Below are 13,432 nucleotides of genomic sequence, written 5' to 3' on the forward strand. Positions count from 1 at the left end.
TTAAGTACAAGAGGACTGACACTCAAACATTCTATGATTTGAACCTCTCCTGTGAGTCCAGTTTTAGATTCCGATGCTTCACTTCAGGTTTAGTGTATCCCTTGGACCTTCTTATTGACGATGAAACATAGAAATTGCATCCGAATTTATTACAAAAGGCATAATGCCGACTTAAGTACAAGAGGACTGACACTCTAACTTTCTATGATTTGAACCTCTCCTGTGAGTCCAGTTTTAGATTCCGATGCTTCACTTCAGGTTTACTGTATACCTTGGAACTTCTTATTGACGATGTAATACATAAATGGCATCCGAATTTAATACAAAAGGCACAATGCCGACTTAAGTACAAGAGGACTGACACTCTAACTTTCTATGATTTGAACCTCTCCTGTGAGTCCAGTTTTAGATTCCGATGCTTCACTTCAGGTTTACTGTATCCCTTGGCCCTTGTTATTGTCGATGAAACACTGATATTGCATCCGAATTTAATACAAAAGGCACAATGCCGACTTAAGTACAAGAGGACTGACACTCTAACTTTCTATGATTTGAAAGTCTCCTGTGAGTCCAGTTTTAGATTCCGATGCTTCACTTCAGGTTTAGTGTATCCCTTGGACCATCTTATTGACGATGAAACACAGAAATTGCATCCGAATTTAATGCAAAAGGTACAATGCCGACTTAAGTACAAGAGGACTGACACTCTAACTTTCTATGATTTGAGCTTCTCTTGTGAGTCCAGTTTTAGATTCGGATGCTTCACTTCAGGTTTACTGTATCTTTTGGACCTTCTTATTGACGATGGAACATAGAAATTGCATCCGAATTTAATACAAAAGGCACAATGCCGACTTATGTACAAGATGACTGACATTCTAACATTCTATGATTTGAACCTCTCCTGTGAGTCCAGTTTTAGATTCCGATGCTTCACTTAAGGTTTACTGTATCCCTTGGACCTTCTTATTGACGATGAAACACAGTAATTGCGACCGAATTTAATACAAAAGGCACAATGCCGACTTAAGTATAAGAGGACTGACACTCTAACTTTCTATGATTTGAACCTCCCCTGTGAGTCCAGTTTTAGATTCCGATGCTTCACTTCAGGTTTACTGTATACCTTGGACCTTCTTCTTGACGATGAAGCACAGATATTGCATCCGAATTTAATACAAAATCCACAATGCCGACTTAAGTACAAGAGGACTGACACTCTAATTTTCTATGATTTGAACCTCTCCTGTGAGTCCAGTTTTGATTCCGATGCGTCACTTCAGGTTTACTGTATCCCTTGGACCTTCTTATTGTCGATGAAACACCGAAATTGCATCCGAATTTAATACAAAACGCATAATGCCGACTTTAAGTACAAGAGGACTGACACTGCAACTTTCTATGATTTGAACCTCTCCGGTGGGTCCAGGTTTGATTCCAATGCTTCACTTCAGGTTTACTGTATACCTTGGACCTTCGTATTGACGATGAGACACAGATATTGCATCCGAATTTAATACAAAAGGCACAAAGCCGACTTATGTACAAGAGGAATGAGACTCTAACTTTCTATGATTTGAACATCTGCCTAGTGTCCAGTTTCAGATTCCGATGCTTCACTTCAGGTTTCCTGTATCCCTTGGACCTTCTTATTGACGATGAAATACAGAAATTGCAATCGAATTTAATACAGGAGGCACAATGCCGACTTAAGTAGAAGAGGACTGACACTCTAATTTTCTATGATTTGAACATCTCCTGTGAGTCCAGTTTTTGATTCCGATGCTTCACTTCAGTTTTACTGTATCCCTTGGACCTCCTTATTGACGATGAAACACAGAAATTGCATCCGAATTTATTACAAAAGGCACAATGCCGACTTAAGTACAAGAGGACTGACACTCTAACTTTCTATGATTTGAACCTCTCCTGTGAGTCCAGTTTTAGATTCCGATGCTTCACTTCAGGTTTACTGTATCCCTTGGCCCTTGTTATTGTCGATGAAACACAGATATTGCATCCGAATTTAATACAAAAGGCACAATGCCGACTTAAGTACAAGAGGACTGACACTCTAACTTTCTATGATTTGAAAGTCTCCTGTGAGTCCAGTTTTAGATTCCGATGCTTCACTTCAGGTTTGGTGTATCCCTTGGACCATCTTATTGACGATGAAACACAGAAATTGCATCCGAATTTAATACAAAAGGTACAATGCCGACTTAAGTACAAGAGGACTGACACTCTAACTTTCTATGATTTGAACCACTCCTGTGAGCCCAGTTTTAGATTCCGATGCTGCACTTCATGTTTACTGTATCCCTTGGACCTTCTTGTTGACGATGAAACACAGAAATTGCATCCGAATTTAATTCAAAAGGCACAATAGCGACTTAAGTACAAGAGGACTGACACTCTAACTTTCTATGATTTGAACCTCTCCTGTGAGTCCAGTTTTAGATTCGGATGCTTCACTTCAGGTTTACTGTATCATTTGGACCTTCTTATTTACGATGAAACATAGAAATTGCATCCGAATTTAATACAAAAGGCACAATGCCAACTTAAGTACAAGATGACTGACATTCTAACATTCTATGATTTGAACCTCTCCTGTGAGTCCAGTTTTAGATTCCGATGCTTCACTTAAGGTTTACTGTATCCCTTGGACCTTCTTATTGACGAAGAAACACAGTAATTGCGACCGAATTTAATACAAAAGGCACAATGCCGACTTAAGTACAAGAGGAATGACACTCTAACTTTCTATGATTTGAACCTCTCCTGTGAGTCCAGTTTTGATTCCGATGCGTCACTTCAGGTTTACTGTATCCCTTGGACCTTGTTATTGACGATGAAACACAGAAATTGCATCCGAATTTAATACAATACGCACAATGCCGACTTAAGTACAAGAGGACTGACACTGTAACTTTCTATGATTTGAACCTCTCCTGTGGGTCCAGTTTTGATTCCAATGCTTCACTTCTGGTTTACTGTATACCTTGGACCTTCGTATTGACGATGAGACACAGATATTGCAACCGAATTTAATACAAAAGGCACAAAGCCGACTTATGTACAAGAGGAATGAGACTCTAACTTTCTATGATTTGAACATCTGCTGTGTGTCCAGTTTCAGATTCCGATGCTTCACCTCAGGTTTCCTGTATCCCTTGGACCTTCTTATTGACGATGAAATACAGAAATTGCAATCGAATTTAATACAGGAGGCACAATGCTGACTTAAGTACAAGAGGACTGACACTCTAATTTTCTATGATTTGAACATCTCCTGTGAGTCCAGTTTTAGATTCCGATGCTTCACTTCAGGTTTACTGTATAACTTGGACCTTCTTATTGCCGTTGATACACGGAAATTGCATCCGAATTTAATACAAAAGGCACAATGCCGACTTAAGTACAAGAGGACTGACACTCTAACTTTCTATGATTTGAACCTCTCCTGTGAGTCCAGTTTTAGTTTCCGATGCTTCACTTCAGGTTAACTGTATCCCATGAAGCTTCTTATTGACGATGAAACACAGAAATTGCATCCGAATTTAATACAAAAGGCACAATGCCGACTTAAGTACAAGAGGACTGACATTCTAACTCTCTCTGATTTGAACCTCTCCTGTGAGTCCAGTTTTACATTCCGATGCTTCACTTCAGGGTTACTGTATCCCTTGGACCTTCTTATTGACGATGAAGCACAGAACTCGCATCCGAATTTAATACAAAAGGCACAATGCCGACTTAAGTACAAGAGGACTGACACTCTAACTTCCTATGATTTGAACCTCACCTGTGAGTCCAGTTTTTGATTCCGATGCTTCACTTCAGGTTCACTGTAACCCTTGGACCTTCTTATTGAAGATGGAATACAGAATTTGATTCCGAATTTAATACAAAAAGCACAATGCCGACTTAAGTACAAGGGGACTGACACTCTAACTGTCTATGATTTGAACCTCTCCTGTGAATCCAGTTTTAGATTCCGATGCTTCACTTCGGGTTTAGTGTATCCCTTGGACCTTCTCACTGACGATGGAACACAGAAATTGCATCTGAATTTAATTCAAAAGGCACAATGCCGACTGAAGTACAAGAGGACTGACACTCTAACTTTCATTGATTTGAACCTCCCCTGTGAGTCCAGTCTTAGATTCCGATGCTTCACTTCAGGTTTACTGTATACCTTGGACCTTCTTATTGACGATGAAGCACAGAAATTGCATCCGAATTTGATACAAAATCCACAATGCTGGCTTAAGTACAAGAGGACTGACACTCTAACTTTGTATGATTTGAACCTCTCCTGTGAGTCCAGTTTTAGATTCCGATGCTTCACTTCAGGTTTACTGTATCCCTTGGACCCTCTTGTTGTCGATGAAACACAGATATTGCATCCAAATTTAATACAAAAGGCACAATGCCGACTTAAGTACAAGAGGACTGACACTCTAACTCTCTAAGATTTGAACCTCTCCTGTCAGTCCAGTTTTAGATTCCGATGCTTCACTTTAGGTTTACTGTATACCTTCGACCTTCTTCTTGATGATGAAACACAGAAATTGCATCCGAATTTAATACAAAAGGCACAATGCCGACTTAAGTACAAGAGGACTGACACTTTAACTTTCTATGATTTGAACCTCTCCTGTGAGTCCAGTTTTAGATTCCGATGCTTCACTTCAGATTTAGTGTATCCCTTGGACCTTCTTATTGACGATGAAACACAGAAATTGCATCCGAATTTAAGACAAAAGGTACAATGCCGACTTAAGTACAAGAGGACTGACACTCTAACTCTCTAAGATTTGAACCTCTCCTGTCAGTCCAGTTTTAGATTCCGATGCTTCACTTTAGGTTTACTGTATACCTTCGACCTTCTTCTTGACGATGAAACACAGAAATTGCATCCGAATTTAATACAAAAGGCACAATGCCGACTTAAGTACAAGAGGACTGACACTTTAACTTTCTATGATTTGAACCTCTCCTGTGAGTCCAGTTTTAGATTCGGATGCTTCACTTCAGGTTTACTGTATCTTTTGGACCTTCTTATTGACGATGGAACATAGAAATTGCATCCGAATTTAATACAAAAGGCACAATGCCGACTTATGTACAAGATGACTGACACTCTAACTTTCTATGATTTGAACCTCTCCTGTGAGTCCAGTTTTAGATTCCGATGCTTCACTTCAGGTTTACTGTAACCCTTGGACCTTCTTATTGACGATGAAACACAGAAATTGCGACCGAATTTAATACAAAAGGCACAATGCCGACTTAAGTACAAGAGGACTGACACTCTAACTTTCTATGATTTGAACCTCCCCTGTGAGTCCAGTTTTAGATTCCGATGCTTCACTTCAGGTTTACTGTATACCTTGGACCTTCTTATTGACGATGAAGCTCAGAAATTGCATCCGAATTTAATACTAAATCCACAATGCCGACTTAAGTGTAAGAGGACTGACACTCTAATTTTCTATGATTTGAACCTCTCCTGTGAGTCCAGTTTTAGATTCCGATGCGTCACTTCAGGTTTACTGTATCCCTTGGACCTAATTATTGACGATGAAACACAGAAATTGCATCCGAATATAATACAAAACGCACAATGCCGAGTTAGGTACAAGAGGACTGACACTCTAACTTTCTATGATTTGAACCTCTCCTGTGGGTCCAGTTTTTATTCCGATGCTTCACTTCAGGTTTACTGTATGCCTTGGACCTTCTTATTGACGATGAGACACAGATATTGCATCCGAATTTAATACAAAAGGCACAAACCCGACTTATGTACAAGAGGAATGAGACTCTAACTTTCTATGATTTGAACCTTTGCTATGTGTCCAGTTTCAGATTCCGATGCTTCACTTCAGGTTTCCTATATCCCTTGGACCTTCTTATTGACGATGAAATACAGAAATTGCAATCGAATTTAATACAGGAGGCACAATGCCGACTTAAGTACAAGAGGACTGACACTCTAATTTTCTATGATTTGAACATCTCCTGTGAGTTTAGTTTTAGATTCCGATGCTTCACTTCAGGTTTACTGTATAACTTGGTCCTTCTTATTGCCGATGAAACACGGAAATTGCATTCGAATTTGATACAAAAGGCACAATGCCGACTTAAGTACAAGAGGACTGACACTCTAACATTCTATGATTTGAACCTCCCCTGTGAGTCCAGTTTTAGATTCCGATGCTTCACTTCAGTTTTACTGTATACCTTAGACCCTCTTATTGACGATGAAGCACAGAAATTGCATCCGAATTTCATACAAAATCCACAATGCCGACTTAAGTACAAGAGGAATGACACTCTAAATTTCTATGATTTGAACCTCTCCTGTGAGTCCAGTTTTAGATTCCGATGCTTCACTTCAGGTTTTCTGTATCACTTGGATATTATTATTGGCGATGAAACACAGATATTGCATTTGAATTTAATACAAAAGGCACAATTCCGACTTAAGTACAAGAGGACTGACACTCTAACTTTCTATGATTTGAACCTACCCTGTGAGTCCAGTTTTAGATTCCGATGCTTCACTTCAGTTTTACTGTATACCTTAGACCCTCTTATTGACGATGAAGCACAGAAATTGCATCCGAATTTCATACTAAATCCACAATGCCGACTTAAGTACAAGAGGACTGACACTCTAAATTTCTATGATTTGAACCTCTCCTATGAGTCCAGTTTTAGATTCCGATGCTTCACTTCAGGTTTACTGTATCTCTTTGACCTTCTTATTGTCTTTGAAACACAGATACTGCATCCGAATTTAATACAAAAGGCACTATGCCGACTTAAGTACAAGAGGACTGACACTCTAACTTTCTATGATTTGAACCTCTCCTGTGAGTCCAGTTTTAGATTCCGATGCTTCACTTCAGGTTTAGTGTATCCCTTGGACCTTCTTATTGACGATGAAACACAGAAATTGCATCCGAATTTAATACAAAAGGTACAATGCCGACTTAAGTACAAGAGGACTGACACTCTAACTCTCTACGATTTGAACCTCTCCTGTCAGTCCAGTTTTAGATTCCGATGCTTCACTTCGGGTTTACTGTATACCTTGGACCTTCTTCTTGACGATGAAACACAGAAATTGCATGCGAATTTAATACAAAAGGCACAATGCCGACTTAAGTACAAGAGGACTGACACTCTTACTTTCTATGATTTGAACCTCTCCTGTGAGTCCAGTTTTAGAATCGGATGCTTCACTTCAGGTTTACTGTATCTTTTGGACCTTCTTATTGACGATGGAACATAGAAATTGCATCCGAATTTAATACAAAAGGCACAATGCCGACTTAAGTACAAGATGACTGACATTCTAACTTTCTATGATTTGAACCTCTCCTGTGAGTCCAGTTTTAGATTCCGATGCTTCACTTCAGGTTTACTGTATCCCTTGGACCTTCTTATTGAAGATGAAACACAGAAATTGCTACCGAATTTAATACAAAAGGCACAATGCCGACTTAAGTACAAGAGGACTGACACTCTAACTTTCTATGATTTGAACCTCCCCTGTGAGTCCAGTTTTAGATTCCGATGCTTCACTTCAGGTTTACTGTATACCTTGGACCTTCTTATTGACGATGAAGCACAGAAATTGCATCCGAATTTAATACAAAATCCACAATGCCGACTTAAGTACAAGAGGACTGACACTCTAATTTTCTATGATTTGAACCTCTCCTGTGAGTCCAGTTTCAGAATCCGATGCGTCACTTCAGGTTTACTGTATCCCTTGGACCTTCTTATTGAAGATGAAACACAGAAATTGCTACCGAATTTAATACAAAAGGCACAAAGCCGACTTATGTACAAGAGGAATGAGACTCTAACTTTCTATGATTTGAACCTCTCCTGTGAGTCCAGTTTTAGATTCCGATGCTTCACTTCAGGTGAATTTAATACAAAACGCACAATGCCGACTTTAGTACAAGATGACTGACACTCTAACTTTCTATGATTTGAACCTGTCCTGTGGGTCCAGTTTTGATTCCGATGCTTCACTTCAGGTTTACTGTATACCTTGGACGTTCTTATTGACGATGAGACCCAGATATTGCATCCGAATTTAATACAAAAGGCACAAAGCCGACTTATGTACAAGAGGAATGACACTCTAACTTTCTATGATTTCAACCTCTTCTGTGTGTCCAGTTTCAGATTCCGATGCTTCACTTCAGGTTTCCTGTATCCCTTGGACCTTCTTATTGACGATGAAATACAGAAATTGCATTCGAATTTAATACAGGAAGCACAATGCCGACCTAAGTACAAGAGGACTGACACTCTAATTTTCTATGATTTGAACATCTCCTGTGAGTCCAGTTTTAGATTCCGATTCTTCACTTCAGGTTTACAGTATAACTTGGGCCTTCTTATTGCCGATGAAACACGGAAATTGCATCCGAATTTAATACAAAAGGCACAATGCCGACTTAAGTACAAGAGGACTGACACTCTAACTTTCTATGATTTGAACCTCCGATGTGAGTCCAGTTTTAGATTCCGATGCTTCACTTCAGGTTTACTGTATACCTTGGACCTTCTTATTGACGATGAAGCACAGAAATTGCATCCGAATTTAATACATAATATTCAATGCCGACTTAAGTACAAGAGGACTGACACTCTAACTCTCTAAGATTTGAACCTCTCCTGTCAGTCCAGTTTTAGATTCCGATGCTTCACTTTAGGTTTACTGTATACCTTGGACCTTCTTCTTGACGATGAAACACAGAAATTGCATCCGAATTTAATACAAAAGGCACAACGCCGACTTAAGTACAAGAGGACTGACACTCTAACTTTCTATGATTTGAACCTCTCTTGTGAGTCCAGTTTTAGATTCGGATGCTTCACTTCAGGTTTACTGTATCTTTTGGACCTTCTTATTGACGATGGAACATAGAAATTGCATCCGAATTTAATACAAAAGGCACAATGCCGACTTATGTACAAGATGACTGACACTCTAACTTTCTATGATTTGAACCTCTCCTGTGAGTCCAGTTTTAGATTCCGATGCTTCACTTCAGGTTTACTGTAACCCTTGGACCTTCTTATTGACGATGAGACACAGAAATTGCGACCGAATTTAATACAAAAGGCACAATGCCGACTTAAGTACAAGAGGACTGACACTCTAACTTTCTATGATTTGAACCTCCCCTGTGAGTCCAGTTTTACATTCCGATGCTTCACTTCAGGTTTACTGTATACCTTGGACCTTCTTATTGACGATGAAGCTCAGAAATTGCATCCGAATTTAATACAAAATCCACAATGCCGACTTAAGTGTAAGAGGACTGACTCTCTAATTTTCTATGATTTGAACCTCTCCTGTGAGTCCAGTTTTAGATTCCGATGCGTCACTTCAGGTTTACTGTATCCCTTGGACCTAAATATTGACGATGAAACACAGAAATTGCATCCGAATTTAATACAAAACGCACAATGCCGAGTTGGGTACAAGAGGACTGACACTCTAACTTTCTATGATTTGAACCTCTCCTGTGGGTCCAGTTTTGATTCCGATGCTTCACTTCAGGTTTACTGTATGCCTTGGACCTTCTTATTGACGATGAGACACAGATATTGCATCCGAATTTAATACAAAAGGCACAAACCCGACTTATGTACAAGAGGAATGAGACTCTAACTTTCTATGATTTGAACCTTTGCTATGTGTCCAGTTTTAGATTCCGATGCTTCACTTCAGGTTTACTGTATCACTTGGATATTCTTATTGGCGATGAAACACAGATATTGCATTTGAATTTAATACAAAAGGCACAATGCCGACTTAAGTACAAGAGGACTGACACTCTAACTTTCTATGATTTGAACCTACCCTGTGAGTCCAGTTTTAGATTCCGATGCTTCACTTCAGTTTTACTGTATACCTTAGACCCTCTTATTGACGATGAAGCACAGAAATTGCATCCGAATTTCATACTAAATCCACAATGCCGACTTAAGTACAAGAGGACTGACACTCTAAATTCCTATGATTTGAACCTCTCCTATGAGTCCAGTTTTAGATTCCGATGCTTCACTTCAGGTTTACTGTATCTCTTTGACCTTCTTATTGTCTTTGAAACACAGATATTGCATCCGAATTTAATACAAAAGGCACAATGCCGACTTAAGTACAAGAGGACTGACACTCTAACTTTCTATGATTTGAACCTCTCCTGTGAGTCCAGTTTTAGATTCCGATGCTTCACTTCAGGTTTAGTGTATCCCTTGGACCTTCTTATTGACGATGAAACACAGAAATTGCATCCGAATTTAATACAAAAGGTACATTGCCGACTTAAGTACAAGAGGACTGACACTCTAACTCTCTATGATTTGAACCTCTCCTGTCAGTCCAGTTTTAGATTCCGATGCTTCACTTCGGGTTTACTGTATACCTTGGACCTTCTTCTTGACGATGAAACACAGAAATTGCATGCGAATTTAATACAAAAGGCACAATGCCGACTTAAGTACAAGAGGACTGACACTCTTACTTTCTATGATTTGAACCTCTCCTGTGAGTCCAGTTTTAGAATCGGATGCTTCACTTCAGGTTTACTGTATCTTTTGGACCTTCTTATTGACGATGGAACATAGAAATTGCATCCGAATTTAATACAAAAGGCACAATGCCGACTTAAGTACAAGATGACTGACATTCTAACTTTCTATGATTTGAACCCCTCCTGTGAGTCCACTTTTAGATTCCGATGCTTCACTTCCGGTTTACTGTATCCCTTGGACCTTCTTATTGAAGATGAAACACAGAAATTGCTACCGAATTTAATACAAAAGGCACAATGCCGACTTAAGTACAAGAGGACTGACACTCTAACTTTCTATGATTTGAACCTTCCCTGTGAGTCCAGTTTTAGATTATGATGCTTCACTTCAGGTTTACTGTATACCTTGGACCTTCTTATTGACGATGAAGCACAGAAATTGCATCCGAATTTAATACAAAATCCACAATGCCGACTTAAGTACAAGAGGACTGACACTCTAATTTTCTATGATTTGAACCTCTCCTGTGAGTCCAGTTTCAGAATCCGATGCGTCACTTCAGGTTTACTGTATCCCTTGGACCTTCTTATTGACGATGAAACACAGAAATTGCATCCGAATTTAATACAAAACGCACAATGCCGGCTTAAGTACATGAGGACTGACACTCTAACTTTCTATGATTTGAACCTCTCCTGTGGGTCCAGTTTTGACTCCGATGCTTCACTTCAGGTTTACTGTATACCTTGGGCCTTCTTTTTGACGATGACACACAGTTATTGCTTCCGAATTTAATACAAAAGGCACAAAGCCGACTTATGTACAATAGGAATGAGACTCTAACTTTCTATGACTTGAACCTCTGCTGTGTGTCCAGTTTCAAATTCAGATGCTTCACTTCAGGTTTCCTGTATCCCTTGGACCTTCTTATTGACGATGAAATACAGAAATTGCATTCGAATTTAATACAGGAGGCACAATGCCGACTTAAGTACAAGAGGACTGACACTCTAACTTTCTATGATTTGAACCTCTCCTGTGAGTTCAGTTTTAGATTCCGATGCTTCACTTCATGTTTACTGTATCCCTTGGACCTTCTTATTGACGATGAAACACAGAAATTGCATCCGAATTTAATACAAAAGGCACAATGCCGACTTAAGTACAAGAATACTGACACTCTAACTTTCTATGATTTGAACCTCTCCTGTGAGTCCAGTTTTAGATTCCGATGCTTCACTTCAGGTTTACAGTATCCCTTGGACCTTCTCATTGACGATGAAACACAGAAATTGCATCCGAATTTAATACAAAACGCACAATGCCGACTTTAGTACAAGATGACTGACACTCTAACTTTCTATGATTTGAACCTGTCCTGTGTTTCCAGTTTTGATTCCGATGCTTCACTTCAGGTTTACTGTATACCTTGGACGTTCTTATTGACGATGAGACCCAGATATTGCATCCGAATTTAATACAAAAGGCACAAAGTCGACTTATGTACAAGAGGAATGACACTCTAACTTTCTATGATTTCAACCTCTTCTGTGTGTCCAGTTTCAGATTCCGATGCTTCACTTCAGGTTTCCTGTATCCCTTGGACCTTCTTATTGACGATGAAGCACAGAAATTGCATCCGAATTTAATACATAATATTCAATGCCGACTTAAGTACAAGAGGACTGACACTCTAACTCTCTAAGATTTGAACCTCTCCTGTCAGTCCAGTTTTAGATTCCGATGCTTCACTTTAGGTTTACTGTATACCTTGGACCTTCTTCTTGACGATGAAACACAGAAATTGCATCCGAATTTAATACAAAAGGCACAACGCCGACTTAAGTACAAGAGGACTGACACTCTAACTTTCTATGATTTGAACCTCTCCTGTGAGTCCAGTTTTAGATTCGGATGCTTCACTTCAGGTTTACTGTATCTTTTGGACCTTCTTATTGACGATGGAACATAGAAATTGCATCCGAATTTAATACAAAAGGCACAATGCCGACTTATGTACAAGATGACTGACACTCTAACTTTCTATGATTTGAACCTCTCCTGTGAGTCCAGTTTTAGATTCCGATGCTTCACTTCAGGTTTACTGTAACCCTTGGACCTTCTTATTGACGATGAAACACAGAAATTGCGACCGAATTTAATACAAAAGGCACAATGCCGACTTAAGTACAAGAGGACTGACACTCTAACTTTCTATGATTTGAACCTCCCCTGTGAGTCCAGTTTTAGATTCCGATGCTTCACTTCAGGTTTACTGTATACCTTGGACCTTCTTATTGACGATGAAGCTCAGAAATTGCATCCGAATTTAATACAAAATCCACAATGCCGACTTAAGTGTAAGAGGACTGACACTCTAATTTTCTATGATTTGAACCTCTCCTGTGAGTCCAGTTTTAGATTCCGATGCGTCACTTCAGGTTTACTGTATCCCTTGGACCTAATTATTGACGATGAAACACAGAAATTGCATCCGAATTTAATACAAAACGCACAATGCCGAGTTAGGTACAAGAGGACTGACACTCTAACTTTCTATGATTTGAACCTCTCCTGTGGGTCCAGTTTTGATTCCGATGCTTCACTTCAGGTTTACTGTATGCCTTGGACCTTCTTATTGACGATGAGACACAGATATTGCATCCGAATTTAATACAAAAGGCACAAACCCGACTTATGTACAAGAGGAATGAGACTCTAACTTTCTATGATTTGAACCTTTGCTATGTGTCCAGTTTCAGATTCCGATGCTTCACTTCAGGTTTCCTATATCCCTTGGACCTTCTTATTGACGATGAAATACAGAAATTGCAATCGAATTTAATACAGG

This window comes from Schistocerca serialis, chromosome 6 (genome assembly GCF_023864345.2).
Source record: "Schistocerca serialis cubense isolate TAMUIC-IGC-003099 chromosome 6, iqSchSeri2.2, whole genome shotgun sequence".
NCBI lineage: Eukaryota > Metazoa > Arthropoda > Insecta > Orthoptera > Acrididae > Schistocerca > Schistocerca serialis.